Source organism: Vombatus ursinus, unplaced genomic scaffold, assembly GCF_900497805.2.
Source record: "Vombatus ursinus unplaced genomic scaffold, bare-nosed wombat genome assembly UNPS02005286.1, whole genome shotgun sequence".
Classification (NCBI taxonomy): domain Eukaryota; kingdom Metazoa; phylum Chordata; class Mammalia; order Diprotodontia; family Vombatidae; genus Vombatus; species Vombatus ursinus.
Window position 1 is genome coordinate 5,389,568 of NW_020945064.1, and position 21,367 is coordinate 5,410,934.

General features: G+C 37.5%; 1 protein-coding gene across 2 annotated transcripts in view; it reads left to right on the forward strand.

The window, feature by feature from the left end:
- ANKRD11 (ankyrin repeat domain 11) overlaps positions 1 to 21,367 on the forward strand; it is a 345,404-nt gene that overhangs the window by 80,565 nt on the left and 243,472 nt on the right. For both annotated transcript variants that reach the window (XM_027847574.1, XM_027847570.1), the window contains exon 2: positions 1,406 to 1,485. The gene's annotated coding sequence lies outside the window, so the exon portion shown is untranslated. The remainder of the gene's footprint in view (positions 1 to 1,405; positions 1,486 to 21,367) is intronic.

Below are 21,367 nucleotides of genomic sequence, written 5' to 3' on the forward strand. Positions count from 1 at the left end.
AGGCCAACTTTTTTCTCATTCACCCCCATGCCCCCAACAAAAATAGAAACTAAACACCTCATTGCACACAGAGCCTTTGTTCTCAAGGAGCTCATGGTCTAATTTGGGAAGAAAGAGGACATGCAAACAACTATGTACAAACTAGATAACTAGGACAAACTGGAGAGAGAGAGTTAACAGAAGTGATGTACTAGCATTAAGGGTGATTGGGAAGGGCTTCCTGCTAAAGGTAAGATTTTAGCTGGGACTTGAAAGATGGCAAGCAGTTCATAGATTGAAATGAGGAGAGAGAATTACAGGGAATAGATTTTGAAAATGCCTGGAGTTGGGGGATGCAGTGGTTTCTGAGAGGACCGTTAAGGAGACTGATGTTACTGAATTTGCAGAGTATGGGTTGTGAGGGAGGGAGGAGGAAAATTGGAAGGTAGAAGAAGGCTGGTTTATGAAGGGCTTTGATCTTCAAACACTGGAGGTAATAGGGAGCCACTGGAATTTATTGAATATTCATATAGCAAGATTTAGGCATGTATTTTAGGAAATTTGAAATCTTAGAGGATTGACTGGAGTAGTGAGAGTATTTAGTCAGGGACACAAACTTGCAAACTATCACACCTGTTCCAGGTATGAAGTTTTGAGAGCTGCACCAAGTTGGTGACAGAATCATAGAGAAGGAGGCATATACAAGGATATTACAATGGTGAAAGGACAGCCCTTGGCAACAGACTGGATAAAGGGTTGGAGGGAAGAATGAGGAGTCAAGGATGACACCATAGGATGAGAGCCTGAGATAGATAATGATATTCTTGACAGCAATAGGAAAGTTACAAAGAGGCTTGGGGGAGTTGGGGAGACGGGCAAGGTTTGGATGTGATAAGTGAGTGCAAGTGAAGAGTTGAGGATCATATTAAGATTGCAAGCCTGAGTGATTTGATAGCGTGTTAAATTTAAATTTCCCCCTGTTCTCCCTCCTTTTCAAGGGAAGATTCTGAGTATTCTAAGCAAAAGTGTAATTAAACATATTACTGCATATATAAACCTCATTGAAAGTCTTTCTTTGATACTGACCCCCTCCCCCCCCCTCAAAAAACACAAAAAATCAACCTTATTCTGTTCTGGAAGATGTGATGTGTCACTGGGGGTGTGGGAGGAGAGAGACTGCATCTTAGTTTGTACCAGGCTATGAGTGATGAATTGGGAGGGTAGTGTTTGTAGGTAGAAGAGGACAACCTTGTTGGTAATACAGGAACTTTGGGGATGGGTACAGGATTTCCTGGGTATAATGTTAGCTTTGAAGTTTTAGCATATTTTGCTATGAATGTTTTGTCCAAATGGGAAGATATTCCTTTTAAAGGATGGAATTAACAAGTTAATATTTACTTTTACTGATTTTGTTCTTTTGTTTCAGAATTACACACAGCTGCTTTGTGACTCGTATTGGATTTAATTATACATCCTGATAAAAGACTGCTTTCAACTATGGAATCGGTAAATATTTTAGTGATTTATTTCTCAGTTTTTTATGTTTGTTGCATTGTTTTGCAGAGATCTTGTGAAAATACTGTATCATTTTACAAGTTATTTTTCTTGGGTCTTAATGAAAAATTTTAGTTAAACAAATGCCTTTTAATGTGACTGTATTGGAGTCTGAATAGTTTCAGCATATATCCATGACAAATTATTGTAGCCTTCAGTACTTTCTTAGTGATGGTAATTAGCATTTGGGTATCAACGAATAGCTTCTATTGTGTCATACAGTATTCTTCTGAGTAATTAAATGAGTGGATCCAAGCCTGTATCCTGGTTGTATTCTCTTCAGTTGTCTGAATCTTGTGTCGGAGATAGTTATCTCCGGGATATAAAAACACTTAAGACTGTCTTCTCAGATTAGGTAGGAGTGCATCAAACAGTAGGAGTGATTATTCTATCCTTTCTCAGTGTGGATTGACAGTTTGGGATAATAGTAGCATTTATGCTTTTGAGAATTAGTATTATTGTTTTTAGAAACCTTATAGGACTGATCATATTTTAATATTTTTGTTGCAGTATTAAAATCGCAGTGTCAAAATTATTACAGTAAGGTTGCTTATGTTTCATATCTACTTGTTTTAGTCTTTGAATAATCACAGCTGAAGGTGGTAAAGTTTTGTTGGCCCTGCAGGAGGTCTGCCCTGATAGTTTGTCTTGACTGACCTTCTTTGCCCTGGTTTCCAGTGCGTGGTGCTTCACTCTTTTCAAACCAATGACCACCAACTGAGCAGAATTCTTTCTCCTTTATCTGAAGGAAGAGTGGGAAGGAAAATGTTAACAAGTGATTTCAGGTTTTGGTTTTCTTAACAAGGTGTGTTTGCAGAAGTTTAGGCAAAGCAAGCTATTTCACATTACCATTCTTATTGCCTAATACATCTTTTTTTCCCCCCTCAGGGATATAAGCCTGTTACATCCTCAAAATTTGCCCCTTACCATAAAATAAATTAAGCAGTGGGGCCAGTTGGATTTTAAAATACATTCTTTCCCCTTTTTGCCTGTGGTCAAGGGGATTTCCTCATTTTTGGACCTCAGTCTTAAGTGAAGTAGTCCACTTGGAAGCACATTGTTGTCTTCTTATCACTGCTTCCTCCAGCCCCTTGCTTGTTGCCTTTTGGTTAGTTAATGTTGTTGAAATTTGTGCTTGCTGTGAGAAGGGAACTTAAATGATTTTGATTATATGTATTCTATTATTTGTTTTCTCTTAGTTTAGGAAGTGAGTATTCGCTACAAAAAGAGAGGCAGATCAGCATGTCTGAGGAAGGATGTGTGTGTGAATCTGGTATACCTAGGAAGAGAGAATTAATGAAATATTGATGGATCTGTTAGTTTTTAGAAGCTTATTTGCAATATGGGGTCCCATTCATTTAGGAGATTCAGGTGAATGAGGGTCCATTTGGGTTGTGCAAGTATCCATTGGTTCAGTTTATTGATTTGTTGAACACTTCATTTTGGATGTTTAAGACATTTTTTCCTATGGAAATTTATTATCTAGTTAGAGACAAAACTAGAAAGGGTAAATAATAGTAAAAAGATCATCTGTCGAGTAAGGATACAGGCAAATGAAGGATCATTGGGAGCAGTGAACTGATGAGGCTTCCTGTGGAGGACATTGGTGGACACAGGGTGTTGGTTAGTAAATGTTTGTTGATTGATTACTTGACTTGAGCTATAAGGACGGGTAGGTTAAACAGAAGAAACAGTGTAGGAAACTGAAATAAGCAAGTCCTATTTAGGTGTGTTTAGAGGGTTATTGTGACTGAAGGACTTTGTGCTGAGGAGTAGCCTAAAGATCGACTTCTGATTTTGAGGTCCTTGGGATTTTATTTCACTAGGCAATGGGAATCCATTGAAAGGTGTTTTTTTTTTTAAATGGTGTGGGGAGCGTTGATATTATTAAAACTAAGTATAACCACATTTGACTGAATAATAGACATTTTGAGAGTAAGGTAAGAAATTTTTGCTTTCCCTTCATCAATAGTATTTCACATAATTAAAAAGAAAGGATTTCCTTGACAAAAAGAAAGCAGTGTATCAGGACGTCTTCCTACTGTACTGCCTTAAATTCAAGTTATAAAGAGCTCTTCTGAAAGGTTATAGTAGATATTTTGTTAACAGATTTCTATCTAGAAACCTTTTATGACATGGAAAGTGTTACCATTCTTTCAATGCAGAATGTTAATCAGTTTAGGATGTTTAGTGCCATCTGTCACTAAAATGAAAGTCATTCAGATGTTAGTGGCTCTTTGGTCCTTTTTGACAGTATTTGAATTGGAATGGGTGCATCTCCTTTTTGGAAAAAGTCACTGACTGCTGTTTTAAGACATTCATAACTTGTTTTCCTAATGGAGTTGGGTGTATGGATATTTCATATAAATCAGTTTATGCACATGTGTTGTGTCTGAAGCCCAGGGCTGCGGCTCCCCCCTCCCCTCCCCCCTTTCCCCTTTGTGCACTCTGCAAAAGCAAGGATTGTTTCACTTCTTCTCTGTATCCCAAGGATTTAGCACAATTCTTGACTCAGGCTTGTTGATTTATTGGCCCAGCCACACTTAACTTGGTCCCTCTTGTGTTTAGTGATATTCATGAAATAGGGTGAGGGTGTGTGGTCACCAAACACAGTGAGTGGAGTTAGGCAAGCTCATTTATGTGGGAATTCAAACTAGGACATTGGGAGACCATAGACTCAGTGAGCTTTCTGCTGCTCTTCCTCTCTCTACCTTGAGAACTATTGAGAAGAGGGAAGATCATTGGGACTAAGCATTTTGTAAGCACCCACTATATTTTAAGCACTGTGCTAAGGCTTTACACTTATTAATTCATTTAATCCTCACAACAACCCTCAGAGAGAAATATCCTGTTTTTCTTAGATTAGTATCTCAGTGCCTTTTTACTTACAAGTATAAGAAAGAATTTCTTATAAGGTGTTAATGTGGACTTTCTCTGGTTCCTTTTGTCATGTCTTTTTCTATAATGTGTGTGTGTGTGTGTGTGTGTGTGTGTGTTTCTGAAAAAAATAGCATTGAGCTATGGTACTATGAGAAATTTAGATGTAAGGGAAAGCGTTTTGATGCTTTCAGGCTTATTAGGTCCCTCAAATGGACATTCTTTAAAAATAACATTTTTTTCCATCTGGCCATTGTTTAGGGGTGATTTTTCATAAAGGAAGAGGAATAGCCTAGATGCTCCTTCAAGGTTCCTTTCTAGCCTCAATATTTGTTGATCTCATGTGCTATATAGTAGTTTTGACCTTTGTTTAGTTTAGCTCCCTAGTTTAACCTGACAGCTGGTCTAATTCTCATTCCTTTAACATCTTCATTAAAGAAACGGAGGAAGAGGGGTCGAGTCTTATCCAGAGAAACAATGAGATTGAAATGGTTTTTGAAAGTATTTTTTTTTTTTGAGTACACAGTTTTATTGGGTTTGTAATGAACATGTAGGTATAAGGTGGGGCTGCTAAACAGCATTGCTTTTCAGAATTTACCTACTAAGAAACATAAAATTGTGAAGCTTAAATTTATTGTGAAAAGGCAATTTCAAAGCATTTGTCCAAAAAGTAATGGGTTTTGAAAGCTGCATATTCTAATGAAGGCAGCATTATTTATATGAAAAATTTTTTTTGGTATTTAAACTTAACATTTCCGTTAAAAAATATGTAACTAGTATGACTAATATTTAAATGTGTGTTGATTTGCCTAGGAATAAGACATTGAATATTGTAGAATATCAGAAGGGTTAAATTTGTAATTTCTTTTAGGATCATGAGATAAGTTGTTCTGGCAGTATTTGCTGATAGTCATACAGACTTTGTTTTGTTTTTGCTTTTTGGTGAGGCAACCAGGGGTTAAGTGACTTTCCCAGAGTCACACAGCTAGTAAGTGTAAAGTGTTTGGTCTGAGGCGGGATTTGAGCTCAGGTCCTCCTGACTCCCAGGCAGGATCTCTGTCCACTGCCCCACCTAGCTGTGGAGTGGGGGGGGGGGAGGCAGCGGTGGTGGCACTTTGAGAAGAAAAGCATGCTTATAAAACCTGGATTGGTACTGCCTTCAGCCCTTGGTTCTTCAGATCTTGGGGCACATTGAAATAGATCAGGAGGCAGGTATTCTGTTCCTTAATAGGCGATGGATTGGTGGGAGCCTGAGTTTCCTCAGCCAAAGAAAAACTCCTTCATTTTATGTGCTGTTGATCAGATAAATCAATCAAGCCAGCACATATTAAGAACCTGCTATGTGTTAGTTGCTGTAGTTGTCTCTAAGGATAGAAATGGAAACCTGCCTTGTGAGTAGCTTACATTCTGTTGTGGGAGATGTGTACATACAAGCTCTGTTTAACTTTTTTTTTTTACCTTATATAAATAAATTTATTTGATTCTCAGAACATCTGTTTGACTTTTCAAGCCCTGTGCAACCTAGTCTTCTTGGACATCATTACCCCTTCCATATTCTGCATCTACCCAAACTGGTCTTCTCTCTGTACCTCACACAGGTCTTCCATCTCTGTTCCTTTGTACTCCTACCTCTGTCTCTGTAACTCTTTTTATTTTCATTCAATTTCTATTTTTTCCAATTACCTGTAAAGACAGTTTTTAACTTTTTTTTTTTTAAAGAGGCAGCGGGGATTAAGTGACTTGCCCAGGGTCATACAGCTAGCTAGTAAATGTCTGAGACCAGATTTGAACTCAGGTCTTCCTGACTCCAGGGCCAGTACTCTATCTACTTTGCCACCTTGCTGCCCCAACATTCATTATTTTAACTTCATGGTTCTTTCTTCCTCCCCTCCCAACTTCTGAAAACAATAATCAATTTAATAATAGATTATATATGTGCAATCATGTAAAACATATTTACATATTAGTCATATTGTGAAAGAAGAAACAGACCAAAAGAAAAAAAAAACTACAAAAAATATTTTCATTCAATTTAGATAAGTCTTGTAAGGAATTAGAAATAGATGTCAGTATTCCTTCATGGTGAATTTTTTCATTACAGAAGAAGGTACAAGCAGTTGAATATGAGGTATTATTTAATGAACTTTAGAATATTAGTTTTGATTATTATTTAGGATACTAAAGTTATACTTTAAAAGTTATATAAAGTTATATAAAGTTATAAATTGCCCTAAATCCATAGGTAACCTAGAATGTGCATACTTTTAGATGTTAATAAAGAAAAAGTGCACGTATTTTTTCTAAGTATAGAAATGAACTGTTATGTAATCTTTTCCCAAAAGCACTCCGAGCTTTTTAGAAACATAGCAACTATTGTAGAGCAGTAACAGTTGTGATCTCTTCTTTCAAGTAGACTGAATTGGCAAGTAAAAATCATGTACACCAGACTATAAGAATTGGAAACCAGGTAAAATAAGAAAGGGAATAGCTGAATTTCACCCACACACCAACTATACACAACAGTGAGCTGGGCTAGCCTGTAGTAGTTGTGGCTGCTTTTTTCTTCCTCTGCATTTTCCCAGCTGGGGTGGAGCTGTTAGCTCACTTACTTTGTTGTCTTCTATTATGAAATGAACTAGAAAAGAAGGTATGTTTTAGATAAGAAAATATTATGTTGACTATTTGGAATAACTCATTTGTTATTAAAAATAATTGCTTTGTTTCTTATTGTTAGGTGGAAAAATGGTAATTTCGTTGCAGATGTCCATGTTCTCCTCACCAAAGAGAGAGAGAGACAGAGACACAAAATTTTTTTTTTAGGACACTTTTATAGAAGCAACATTTTTGGAAAAAGTAAATTTATATCTTTTTTATGGATAGGATTTAGGAATCAAGAGGTTTTGAAAGTCATACTTCAGTACTTTAAAAAGTTTGTGATGTTGCTAGTGTAGTTATTCCTAAGACATTTGAGAGGAATCTGCTACCCTCTCCTCTTAATTACTTAGGTAGATGGTCACTCTCAAAGGTTCTGCATCTGTTAAGAATTTTCAGATTTAGTAGGCTTGTCCTTAGATGACAGACATTACCAAGCTTGTCGTCATGGGTCTTTCCAGCTGGGCAGGACCTGTCAGGACTTGTACTCCATTGGCACAACCTTCTAAAGCCCAGAGGTGTTTCCATGATATAAGCCAGAAATTGAAGTAGATCTTTGTGGAGATGAAAACTCTAACTACATAAAAACAGGAAAAAAATTCCTTTTATTTTATCCTCTATACTTATATATACCACAGGAAGCTAGATGGCCCAGTGGATAGAGTGCTGGGCCTAGACTCAGGAAGACCTGATTTCAAATGGGGCCTCTGACATTTATTAAATGTGTGATCCTGGACAAGTCATTTAACCCTCAGTTTCCTCATCTGTAAAATGAGCTGGAGAAGGAAATGGTAAACCACTTCAGTATCTTTGCCAAAACCCCAAAAGGGATTACAAAGAGTCAGACACGACTGAAAACAACAACATAAACACTATGTTAGATGTTAATTTGTATAGTCTGAAAGAGTTAGGGCTATACATTATAGTGACTGCTTTTCTCTGGTCCCAAATGGGACTTTGCCTGCAATCTAGTGCTAACATTGCAGCTACTATTAGCTAGGGCTGTTCCCTTGTGTCTTAGGACCCTTGTTTGTTTCCTGGAGCATTCTGACTTGAGCTTCCAAATAATGATGGAAGCTGAGAGAAAGGAAGGCAGGAAGGAAGGCAGCAAGATGGCTTGAATAGATCCAGTCAGCCTTGGTACTTAACCTTATTCACTACCATCTGCCTCTCTGATTTGGTGGGTGGAGCCATGAACTTCAAAGCCTCCAATTGGGGGGAGTGGCAGGCCATCCATTTCTTAATTTCCCAAGTGGCTGCACTCTTGAACATCTTTGAACTTCTTCATCAAAGTACCTCCACCCCTCAATACACACCCACCTCAGCTTCCCTTGGGGTGCTTGCTATCTTTCCCTCATTGGATTGTAAATGATGGCAGGGACTCTTTCTTGTATTTGAAATATCTATGCTTAGTACTGTGTCTGGCACATAGCAGGCCCTTAATAAAAATTTATTGACTGATGGATTAGATTTTGGATGACTTTCAAGGCTGATATTCCGTCCTTAGACTGTGAGTTTCTGGAGAACTGGGACTGTCTTTTCACTTTCTTTGTTTCCTAGGGCTTAACCCAGTGCATTAAGGAAGTGCGAGCTGACTGACAATTGTAGTGGGTGTGTCAGTATCCCGCTCAGGTATTTTCTTGGATGAGTTAAGTTTTGCTGTTATATTTTATCTTAACCCCTTTCATATCAAGTGGCCGCCATTGTAATATTTATTGTGACCAGTGATTTAGGGAATTTTATGTTTGTTCATCACAGACACGGTTTTGTGTCAAGTGATGGGGTTCCTGCAGCCTGGATGCCACCTGTGGCCTTCCAAGTCCTTGGGTTCGGCGTTTTAGACTGAGTCGAAGTTTTACAGAACAAATCCTTTTTTTAAGGGAGTTTGCCCTATGAAGTTTGAATTCAGTCAAAGGCTTTCACTTTAAGGCCTTGAGGCTGTAGGTTCTCCAGCCCTTAGGGCCTCCCTAAAGTAATGCTCTCTTTTCATGAGTTGTTCCTAGAGAGGATACTTGAAATACATTAGAGGAGAATCAGGTTGTCTTTGTGGCTGTCTAGCTCTTGGATCTAGCCATATGGCTGGGTGCTTTTTGGATTTAGGGTGACTGATAGTGGGAAGGTATTAGTGAGAGTTATCTAGCAAGTATCAACATGTACTGGTCTCCAGGAACAGAAGGGAAGTTTGATACATCTCTGGAAAGTGGGTAAGAGCTAGGTGACCTCTTGCTATCTCATTATGGTAGGTGGGTGCTTCACTAATTAGAATGACCAGTTTTTACAGTGATATAAAGAGGAGCAAACTTGTAGTATTCACATTACAAGTGCTAAAGCCTGAGACAACCTTGGAACATGTTTACTTTGGCAGTAAGAGCTGCCAAGTTCCTGCTAGGCTTTGTGACCCAGTATTTGAAAATTTAACTGGAAATACCCACACATTTTTTCCTCCTCTCATTTAGAAACAAAGAGAATGAGAATGCCTCTGTTTTCTCTGGTATTTTGTACCTCCAGAGATTATTTCTCATTTGCTTCAACTTTTTTACCAGAAGCTTTCTATAAGTGGTGGAACCTAGGTGATCTTGGGGAAGCGGGCCAACCTTGGGAAAAGAAGATTAGTGTTCTAGCCCCTTCAACTGAGGATGCCTAATCTTTATGTCTGAATTCTCTTTTTCACTGTAAATTTGTTCATTGATTTGCTACCTCTTTGTTTTATTAACTGAGCCTGTTCTTTTTATTTGAATTGCAGCACTTCTGAGATGACTCAATCCATATATAGATTCTCCCTTAACTGTTAAGGATCATAGTGGATTTTAATAGTAGAAAGTCTTTGTGAATTGCTGTGGTTGAGAAAATTTTACTCCCCTGCTAGCCACCCTTTTCGAGATGGACTTTTCGGAGCATAGGTACCTTGTACCTCCCCTTTTTAGTTTGTGTGGATGTGATCAAGTTTGTACTTCGTCTGTAAAACCTCTGGGAACTCAGGGGCCTGGCCCTTTCACATTATGCTTATGATTGGGTTGGGATTTGGGTACAGCAGTGATTAAAAATATAAAATTAGAAAGGAAAATAAACTTTAGTGGCTACATAGCTTTAGAGTGATGGCTTGCTAAGGCTCTCAAATGTCCTCTCTTGCTCCAGCTGAATTTGTTATGAGAGTGGGAGAAGAGAAAGTGAAAGAGAAATGAAAGGAGTGAATTCTTCACTTTGTTGTTCTTCTGCCTCCATCTCCTAAGGCCTTTAACTAGTTGTTCTTGGCTTAAAATAGCTTGTGTCAATGAATGGCCATGAGACATTGCTGGTATATGAACTTACAGATCCATGTTGCATCTCCTCTTGGCCTTATACCCCAACTCCTAAAGATTAATGCCTCCAACAGAAAGTAGTGATGCACGTAAATGCACAGTGTCCCAAAAACTTTTGATGGAACTTCAGTGTGACAAACTTTATACCAGGTTCAGGAAAGATAAAGTAAAAATCAAGGTTTATATCTAAGATATATCTTAGAACTTAAGAGTTTTGCAGGGGTGAGGTCTAACAGACAAATGTGCAGTAGCATACAAATTGTAGTACAAAGTTGCATTAAGAACATTTTTGACTTGTGGGAAAGATCACAAAAAGTTTTGTAAATTGTGCATATGTTTTTAGATTAAATGAGTGTGTACATTTTGGAGCCTCATTCAGCTAGCTTTAAAATACTCTTTCTTTGTGTTCCTCACATCCCCCAAGTTTTCTTTTTTTTTTTTGGTAAAAGTATTAGGTGGTGCTGAAAAATATATGTTATTTTGTAGTCCTATTTAGAAGATACCACAAGTCTTCAGCTCTTGTTTCTTCGTCAATTTGTTCAGTTCTGTGTACTTGGCTTGGGGCATGGCGCCCCCCCCCCCCCTTTTTTTTGTCAGACTTTTCCAAAACTTGAAAGAGGCATGATGAAATTTCTTGTCAGTTTTTTTTTTTTAAACTATTCATGTATTCTGGAAATTCAGTTAATGTTTCCTTTATGCATTTAGATGTTAAGACATCTGGAACATATACGTTTAATGCTGATACTAGTTTGTCTTTTATGATTCTTTTCAGTATAATAGAGTTACTTTGTTTATCCCTTTTTATTTTTTGAATGTTTCTGCTTTGTCAGATGATATGGATGCTACTTGTGAATTTTGGATTTAATTTTGAGCATAGTACATTTTCCCAGGTCTTCAGTTTTCTTTTGTATGTCTTTGTGTTTTAAGCCACAGTTTAATTTTAAGCAACAGTTTTATTCCCTTATCTAATCTGTCACTCTTTTATTTGGATTGTTTAATCCATTCACGCTTAGAGTTTTGAGAGTTATATATTTTCCTTCATTTGTCTCTCATATTCATTTTTTTTACAAGTTATAATTTCCCCCCCTTTCCTTTTGTAAACATATTACTACATCTCTTGAGTTACCTTAACTTAATCTTGTTTTTAAGATAATCTTATTCTCACTTCGTCCCTTCCCCCTGGAGTTTTGCTTATTAGCTCCTTTTTCTTTGCTGCTTTTGTCTGGTTATTTAATTCGTCTTCTTTTTTTTCCTTTCAGTCGAATAGATGACCTCTTAACTCTCTTCCCCTAAAACTTGTTTTATTTGTTGGTTTTTAAAATTTCATTTTCTGTACTCCTTTCCAGAGATATCTCTTCACTATTCATTCTCTCGATCTACTCTAGACCCTCATTCTCTTGTTTGTGACCATTCTCCATATCTAGTTACTCTCTGTTTTCTGCATTCCTCAAGGAATCAGAACACCTGGGTGTGCCCATTCTGGACTCTTCCTTCTAAACATTTTCTGCCACTACTTTGTGGAGTTTGCCTCCATTCTCCCCACTTCTCCCTACCCACCTCATTGTGCCTTATTCCCAGAAAAATACCAATTCCTACAGGTGATGGAGAGGACGCTGCCTGGTTTGGCAGCGCACGTCCTTCCTCTCATAGTTCAGCCCACCACCGACCTTTGCCCTTCTTCTGGACGCATTCCTTCCATGTTTGTTTCAGAATCTTCTCCCTGGGTCCATGTGCTCCTGCTCCTCCATTGGACTGTTACCTCCAGGGGCCCTAATGCCCTGCTTCCCAAGAGAAGATGAATGAGCTCTCCAAGTACCAAACCCTTGCAGACAGTACCTGACGCGAAGGTCCCCATCTCTCTTCACAGAATATTTTTTTTCAACCACCCAGAGGAGCATTTAGCAGGGGCACCCCTTCCTACAGCCAGTGCAAAGTCTTCCCCTTCCCCTCCTTTTCCAATCCCTTCTCCTGCTTCCTTAGTCACTCCCTTGCAGTCCTTCTTTTTCCAAAGAGACCATAGCAATCACCTTCTCATCATTTCTAACACCAGACTTGGCCAGATCATGTCACACACTCCCCTTTATCTGCCTCCTTCACTGTCCTCTTTTAGGGATCCTCTCATTTTGTAATTTTATTACACCAAAACAAAGAAACCAAAAAACCACACACTGATTCACCTGGGTGCCTTGAAGTTCCATCGAAGTGTAGACTCCTCTCTCCATCATCATCTCCATCTCTGCTATCACCTCTATTTGCCTTCATCCTTATCTCTTTGTGTACATTTGGAAAGAAATGGCTTCTCATTGTTTGTTTGTTTGTTTGTTTATTTATTTATTCTTTTTTTTTTTTTTTTTACTGGTCTTTCCACTGTCATTATTGCTGTTGATGTCCTCGGCTGTTGCATTTGTTCAGTCCTCATACATTTCTGTGGTCTAGAGTGTTCAAGAAGCAAATAATCTCTTCAGGTTAGATTTTCTTTATAAGAACGTTTAAATGCCTCTATTATTGAATGTCCATATTTTTTCATTTATGATTAAGCTCAGATTTTCAGGGTCGGTCACCCTGGACCACATTCTGAGCTCCATTTCCCTTCAGAAGACATTATTCTGTTCCCTCCCCCATTTTCTGGTGGGTGCAGAACAGTCTTGTGTTATTCCAGTTTCCTTTCCTTTATGTTTGAAGGTCTTTTTTCCTGGTTGCTTGCAAAATTTGTTGTTTCTTAATTGAATTGTTAAATTTAACCACTTTGTATCTTGGAGTTTTCAGCCTTGATACTTTCTCTTTCTCTCTCCCTCCCTCCCTCCTTTCCTCCCTCCTCCCCCCTCCCCCGTCCCCTCTTCTTTCCTTCTTTCCCTCCATCTCTCCTAACTTTTCTTTCTTCTTTTGATTGGCACTTTGTTCTCTCTGTTCAGAAGTTGTAGGCAGTTTTATTTAATTTCCTTCCTTCCTGCATTATGGTGTTCACATTTTTTGACTTGTCATGTTTTTCTGGGAGACCTGTTATCCTTATAAGCTCTCTCTTTGCATCCTGTTCGTTAAGAAAAATATGTTTTGCATGTATGGAGAGCACGTGTTCTTTTAAAGTAATTGTTTTTTGCTTATTTTCCAGATTGTTCTTCACTTTTACATATTTGCAATCCTAATCAGTCTTCCTTTTTTATTTCTTTGGTGAGACTTGCTACTTCTGCTGCATATTTGTTTATTTTGCCAATTATTTTTACCCTCCTCCCTTGACTATTACAGTGGCTTTCTGGTTGTTTTCCCTGCCACAGGTCTCTTCCCACTCTAATACATTCTCCACCAAAGTGATTTTTCTAAGGGAAACTCATGACCATGTTGTGAAGGATAGATTGTAGTTGGGAGGGACTTGAAGCAGGGAGAGACCAACCAAAAAGCTATTGCAGTAGTTCAACTTTGAGATGATGTGGGCCATTATTACCAGGGTGGTGGCAGTGTCAGAGAGTCATAAGGAAGTGTATACCAGAAAAATTCTGAAGGTCGAAGGACAAGACATAGTAACTGATTGGATGTGGGGAGTGAAAGATAATGATGCAAAAGTTGTGATTTTGAGTAAGTGAGAAGATGACAGTACCCTCAACTGTATAGAGAAGGTAAGAAGAGATGGAAGGTTTTAGGCAGGGGAGGGATGTTTTAGACACGTGAAGTTTAAGATCTCTATAAGATCCTATTCAAGATGTTTAGTAGGCAGTTGGAGAAGTAGAAGTGTGCGCGCGCGCGCGCGCGTGTGTGTGTGTGTGTGTGTGTGTGTGTGTGTGTGTGAGAGAGAGAGAGAGAGAGAGAGAGAGAGAGAGAGACAGGGAGGGAAGGGGGGGCAGGGGGATTAGGGTGAAACAAATAGATCTGAGGACTCCTGTGTGGTAGTAAGACAATAGACTAGCCTAGGGTAGGCTGTAGTGGAGGTTGGATAGGTTCAGCTTGAAATGGAGATTGAGTTGTGAAATCAGGCTTTCTCATGATTCGGAAGTTCCAGATAGGTCCTGAACGGTCACTGGGATTTCAGCAGTGATTTCAAAAGTCAGGCAATTGTGTATAAAAACAGAGGGCCATAATGTAATTTCCATCTATGATGATGACTGTAACTGAAGTAACAAACTTCTACCACTCTTGACTTGTTAGATTTTTATTAAATTTGTTTTGTTTGTGCCTTGAGATAGGCTATCTCAGAAATTTTTGCCTTGGTTTCCTGCTATGGGGTTTTGTGTGTGTGTGTGTGTGTGTGTGTGTGTGTGTGTGTGTATGTGTGGGGAAGTTGGCCATGGGATTTGGGGATTTTGAATTTAACAAGGCTTAAGAATGAATTTCCGTGGAGATAGTAACAGGACACAATGTTTACAACTGGGTTTAAAGTGGTATGGTATTGCATAATGCAGGGTTTGGCAAAGTTTTCTAGCATAGAGCTGGTTAATATTTTAGATTTTGCAGACCAAGAGGTAAAATTGAGGAGATTGTGTAGCTGTTCATATAACAAGGGAGAAAACAATGTCATTAGTAGCCTACTAATAAGAAGAATCCTTTTCTGGGTATAACATTTTGTTTAATTGGCATTCAAAGGTGGTATTCCCTATTATCAAAATCTACTCTAAATGTTTATCTGTTAATGTTAACTTGTAATGAGATTTAAAATATTTTGTCTTTTAAAATATCTTTTCACACAGATAGGTACTGCCAAATGCATTAGTCCTTGAACATACGATTTTAATTGATCATATTCATTAGTTGAATGGCATTTATAGAATTTTATTAGATTTTTTTCTCATTATTTGCCTTTTGGATGTTATTACATTGAAGATTAAACACTTTAAATGGAAGATTAGGTGAAAGCTCTTTATTTACCATTGCATAGATTTTGAAATATGAAAAGTTTTCCACTTGCATCAAGGTTCAGAATATGGTGTTAGAACTGTAATATGAGCTCCAAAAATCTTATCTGCTGCCAGCTTATGTGGGAATGGATACATCTCACTTCTTTTAACTTCTTTTAACTTTTGATAGTACAAGAAGTGTATAATGAATGCAGCTTGATGTCACTCAAGTAACATTAGTTGTCATCTGACTTTACTGTAATATGTTTCATATTTAAGTACCATTCTGCCTTGCAAATTTTAGGTTGAATTCATTAAGAAACATTATCAAGTCATCAGCAAAAGCTTATTTTCAAAGCCATTCAGTGTTGATCATAGTAGTTTAGGATGACTCTCCCGATTCAGAAAAATTTCCACCTCTGTCCTGAGCTGAAAAATCCTTATAAAATATATTTCCTCCCTTTTCTTCTCTCTGTCTTTTTTTCTGTCTTGTTGTTTTGAGGTGATGGATATGGGCTGATAATTTTTAGAAAACGTTGTGGCACATAAAGCATTGTTAAAATCTCGCCACCGTAGTTTGGAGTGTGCCATGCAGCATTGTGGAGGGAGGATTGCCACAGATGGTGTCTGTTGCAGCTGTCAACTCTGCCATCGTAGTGGGAGCTCATAGTTAATATATAGATGACTCAGCATGGCTATTTTCCAATAAAAGTTTATTTATGGACACTGAAATTTGAATTTCATGTAATTCTTATGTGGCAAGAAATATTCTTTTGATTTTTTTTTCCTCTCACTATTTAAAAATGTAAAAACCATTTTCCACTCTTAGCTCCTGATGGTACAGAAACATGTAGTAGGCTGAATTTGACTAGAATTCTTAAGTCTTTCAAAGATTTTTACAAATTTAGAGTATTCTTCAGGTTCTCTTCACTTTCGCTCTCCATTACAAGGTTTTTTCCAAGTTTTTCTGAAACATCCATCTCTTTTGTCATTTCTTTGGGTGCAATAATATTCTTTTACAGTCATATACTATTAATTTGTTCACCCATTTCTTCATTAATATGTACTTCCTTTATGTCCAGTTCTTTACTATAACAAAAAGTTGACGTAATTAATTTTGTACCTCAGCCCATGAGTCCTTTTTTTCTCTCTTTGATATTTGGAGTATAGGTTTATGTCAAAGGGCATGTATAATTTTAATGACTCTTTGGGTTGTTGCTCTTCATTTTCTTTATGATATTGAGTAACACCATAATTACAACTGCTGAGTTTCTGAAACCCTTGTGTAGTCTGCGTAGAGTACCTACTTGACATGGTTGTTCTTCAGTGGCACAGAAACATACAAGGTGAAAATGGTGATGAAGAAGAAGATAAAAGGCAACCTAGAATAAGAAAGTAGCCCTAGACCTGCAATTGAGGAGATATGTTCAAATTCTGCCATCGATTCACTTGTTAACAGTATGACCTTGAACAAAGTCTTGTTGCATGTCTGAAATGTAGTTTGTTAATCTGTAAAACAGGGGAGAGTGATTCTTAAGAGTGCTAACCTCTGAGTTGTTGCAAAAAGCCGTTTACCAAGTATATATTGTCTTATGTGTGCCAGGCATAATATAGCTTATGTACAAAGTAAATACGTAATGATTAGTGGTGGTGGTGGTGCAGGTACAAAATAAATACATAGTTATTTGCGGAAAGTATCAGGAAAGACCTTGAAAGAGATAGCATTTGTATTCAATATTAATTAGTGATGCTGGTCTGTAGTTTTCTTTCTCGGCTTGATTTTCTGGTTTAGATATCAAGACTGTATTTGTATTGTGGAAAGAGATGGGAATGTGACTTTTTTTCTTTAAAAAACAAAAAACTATTGGAAACAGTTTATATGGTATTTGAGTTGTTTGAATGTTTGATAGAATTCGCTTGTAAATTCATTTGGTCCTGGAATTTTTCCTTTGGGAGTATATTTATGGCTTATTCAGTCTTTCCCTTGATAATTGAGTTATTTAAAAGTGTTTTCTCAAGTTGACTATTTTATATTTTTGGAAATAGTGATCTGTTGCCTCTTGATTATCAGTTTTATTAGCATGTAGTTGGGTAAAATAATTTCTTCTAATTTCCTCCTTTTTTCCCTTCTTCAATTGTTGTAAGTTTTGTCAAATGGAAAATTTGGCTTTCCTCTTACCTTTAAAATCAAATTAGCTATCTGTTTGTCAATTAGGTTTTTTCCTAAAAATCTGACTCCTTGTTTTTATCAATTATTTTGATTTATCAAAATTTATCAATTTGCTTTTAATTATTAAAAGCTTTAGTTTTCAGTATTTCTATTTTATTATTTAATTGAAGATTTTTTAATTGGTTCAATTTTTAAAAAAATAATTGCATGCCAGTTCATTGATTTCTTTCTCCTTTGTTGATGGTAAGTCTTTAGTGCTATAAAATTTCTGGTCAGAAATTAATCTTTGACTTCTTCAAGTTTTACCATGTTATGTTACTGACTTTTTTGTGATGCAATCTTCTAATTTCAAAATTTTTAAAATTTTAAATAAAACCATAGGAACCTAATAGAATGACATGTTGGTGAGTCCATTTTGACGGAGGTTGGATTTATATTAGGAATTTGCTTCAACATAAGAATGTAAACATCATAAACCATGTTAATAATATAAACTTCAAAAGAGTATTTTATAGGACTAAAATAATAACAATTCATGTGGAGGAATAAAAGGTCAAGGGTAATAATGAATAAAGTTGGGAGGGAAGGGATCTAGTTCTTGCTGGATTTTCATCAAAATCACTTTGATTAATTGTTGGTGTCCCACAGAGCTATATGCAGAAGCCTCCTCTTTTTGTCTCTTATGCTATTTCACTTGGTGATCTAATCAGTTTCCATGGATTTAATTATCATCTCTATGCTAACGATTCTCAGCCCTAACCTCTCTGCTGACCTGTAGTCTTATGTCTCCAGCTGCCTATCAGAGATCTCCAGCTGTATGTTACTAGATATCTTAAGCTAAACATATCCAAAACTGAACTCATTAACACCCCCTTCTCCCCCCTCCCCCCCTGCCCCCCCCAAAAACAAGAACAAAAAAACCTCCTGAAACCTTTCCCTCTTTCTAACTTCCATATTACTATGAGGTTAACATTAACTTCCTAGTTTCCTAGGCTTGAAACCTGAGTGTTATCCTTTGATTCTTCACTATTTCTTACTCCCCAGATCCAATTTAGTCAGTTTCACCTTTGTAACATTCCTGGAATATACCTTCCTTTTCTGACACTGCCACCAGTCTGGTACGGGGCCCTCATCACCTCACACGTGGACTATAGCCTGCCCATTGCTTTGCCTGCCCCAAATCTATCCCCATTCCAGCCCATCCTCCACTCAGCTGTGAAAGAGATCTTTGGAAAGAGTACATCTGACCAGGTCACATCCCTATTCATTCAACTCAAGTAGCTCCCTGTTGCTTTAGGATCAAATTGAATACCTGTTTGGTGCTCAGAGTCCTTCACAACCTAATCTTCAAACTCTCTATGGGGGCCCCTCCTTCACCCCGCTTTTAGTCTTCTTTCAATGTACTCTTTTACCTTTAAGTACTACTCTGCCTTCCAGTGACAGTGGCCTGCCTGCTCTTCCTTGAACAAAACAGTCCTATCTTCTGATTCCAAGGATTTTCACTGGCTGTCCCCTATGCTTGGAATGTCATCTTTACTCATCTTTGCCCAGTGGTTTTCCTGGCTTCCTTCAAGACTCAGCTAAAATTCCACTGTCATCCCTCCAGTATCTTTGCCAAAAAACAAAACAAACAAACAAAAAAAACCCAACAAAACCCAAATGGGATAATAAAGAGTTGAACACAACAACAACAAACCATTAAAACAAGCTATTTAATAATAGTTTAAAGAAGATAGAGAGGTCAGTAGATCATTGGAACAGAGGAGTTGTGACTCAGAAATAAACACACACATTGAAGATTGACAGCTTGTCTTCAACAAAATTCATAGTCTTAAAGTGTTGTTTGGTTGCACAGAGATGCTAAATGAGCTGCTCATCATAAGAACAGCTGTTGTGTGTCAGAAACATTTATATAGCATTCTCTCATATTGGATTGGATGGAGGGACAACCTTGGAGTCAGGAAGACCTTGGTTCTCATACTACCCTTCACACATGGACAAGTCATTAATATCCCCATGACCCTCAAGCAACTTCCCAGGAACATAAATCACATAGGATTCAAACTGTATTGGTAGAGTTTCTATTCCAATGAAATCATTGGTCTGAATACATGAACCTGAATATGCATGTGTGTCTATAGTAAGAGAAAAATAATGTTGTTAGTTTTGTTACCCTTCAATTGAAATAATAACTCTTTGACTTGGCCGTCATTAATTAACTGACAAAATATCAAGTACATATTATATGCATAGCTCTGTGGTTGTCATTTTTTGAAATACATTGAAGAACTTGCCTTGTAAATTTTTAATGTCATCTAAGGATATTATCATGTGTGGATTAATTTTTGTTGTAAGTACTTTAAAGGTATGGTATGCAATTCATTCCATAGTCATTGTTCTTGTCAACTCAGCCTTTTCCCACTTGATAAAGGGGTTTTCCTAGTCTTCCTGCCTGACACATTGAATCTTAAATTCAATTTTTGGAAAATGTTTTTTGAACCTAATTATCCACTTTATACTTTACTCCCTCACAAATGAGCTAGGTAGGTAGAAAATACTCATTGATGATCTGCTATATTTTGGACTGAAAAAACGAGGGATGGGGAATAAAAAGAATAAGAATCTCTCCGGGTAGCTTAGAGTCTAGTTTATAAGACAAATCACAAATCAGTGAAAAAAATATTTGTAGACTCACATAATAGTTCCATACTACCTGATCGGCAGATTTGTAAATGATTATAGTCACTATCAGATCAGTTATTGTTGTTGAGTCATGTCATTGGAGTTTCTGTGATGCCATTTAGGGTCTTCCTGCCAAATATACTGGAGAGGTTTGCCATTTCCTTCTCCAGCTCATTTTACAGACGAGGAAACTGAGACAGACAAGGGTAAGTGACTTGTCCAGGGTCACACAGCTAGGAAATGTCTGAGGCCAGATTTGAACCCGGGAAGATGAGTCTTCCTGATAAGAAACTCAGTGCTCTATCCACCTGGCCATCTAGCTGCCTCTATCAAATGAATTCAAAGAGAATCCATTCAAGTTTTTCTGGGAATGTTTGAAGAGGAAGTAAGATCTTACATGGGAAAGAGTGTGTATAGTTAATGACCTTACTTGAGATAACATTTAACATTCAAGCAGTCATTCCTCCCCCCCCTTTTTAAAAAAAAAAACTCCAGCTGGACTCTGACATGCCTCTTCCTTTATTCTCTAATATACCATTTGCCTTCTGACTTAATTACAGTTAAATCAAGGGTCTGGGTTGGACTTAACTTTCCACCTGTGTATATATTACATTCTAGTGTTGTAATTACATGACTTTTCTTAACTCATCATATTTTCATATTACCCCTGCTTGAGCAATATCGTATCCTTTTGCCTGAAACAATTTCCTATTCTCTCAGTCTCCTTTTTTAAGGTTCAATAATTGTCTTATGAACTATGTAAACTCCTTTTAAAAAATCTTTGGAGCCCCAGAAAGTCTTGAGATCAACCAATCTTATTTTCCTAGCACATAATTAGTATTATATAAAGATTTAAAGGAATGATCAAGTAGAAACCATGTCTACCAACTGGGAGGTTTGTTTGATATATGTGGGTGTGGGTGGTATGGGTGTGGCACTTGGAAGTGAGGCAGGTTTTCATAGCCGAGATTCCGGTATTGATTGGCACAGAGGCTTTAACAATGCTCTCTTCTGATCTATCAGGACCTCTCTGCCCCTTCTTTGGCATTCTAGTTGCCTTTTATTCCTGGGCACTCACCATATTGGAGCCAGATTTACTGGGGACATTTGATTGGTTTTTCTCCTACTATAGCTCTGAACTCCTGAAAGTCAAGGATCTTCCAGCCTCAGACTTCTCACCAGTAGGGAGTAGAGGTGCACCATCACTCTTGTTTACTAGTATATACTTGTATACCTTATGTACCATCAACTCACTCCTGGTACCTTTTGAGAGTTTTGAGTTTTGTTGCTTTAATTATTCTTCATATAATGAGGGAATTATGTTGTTGTAG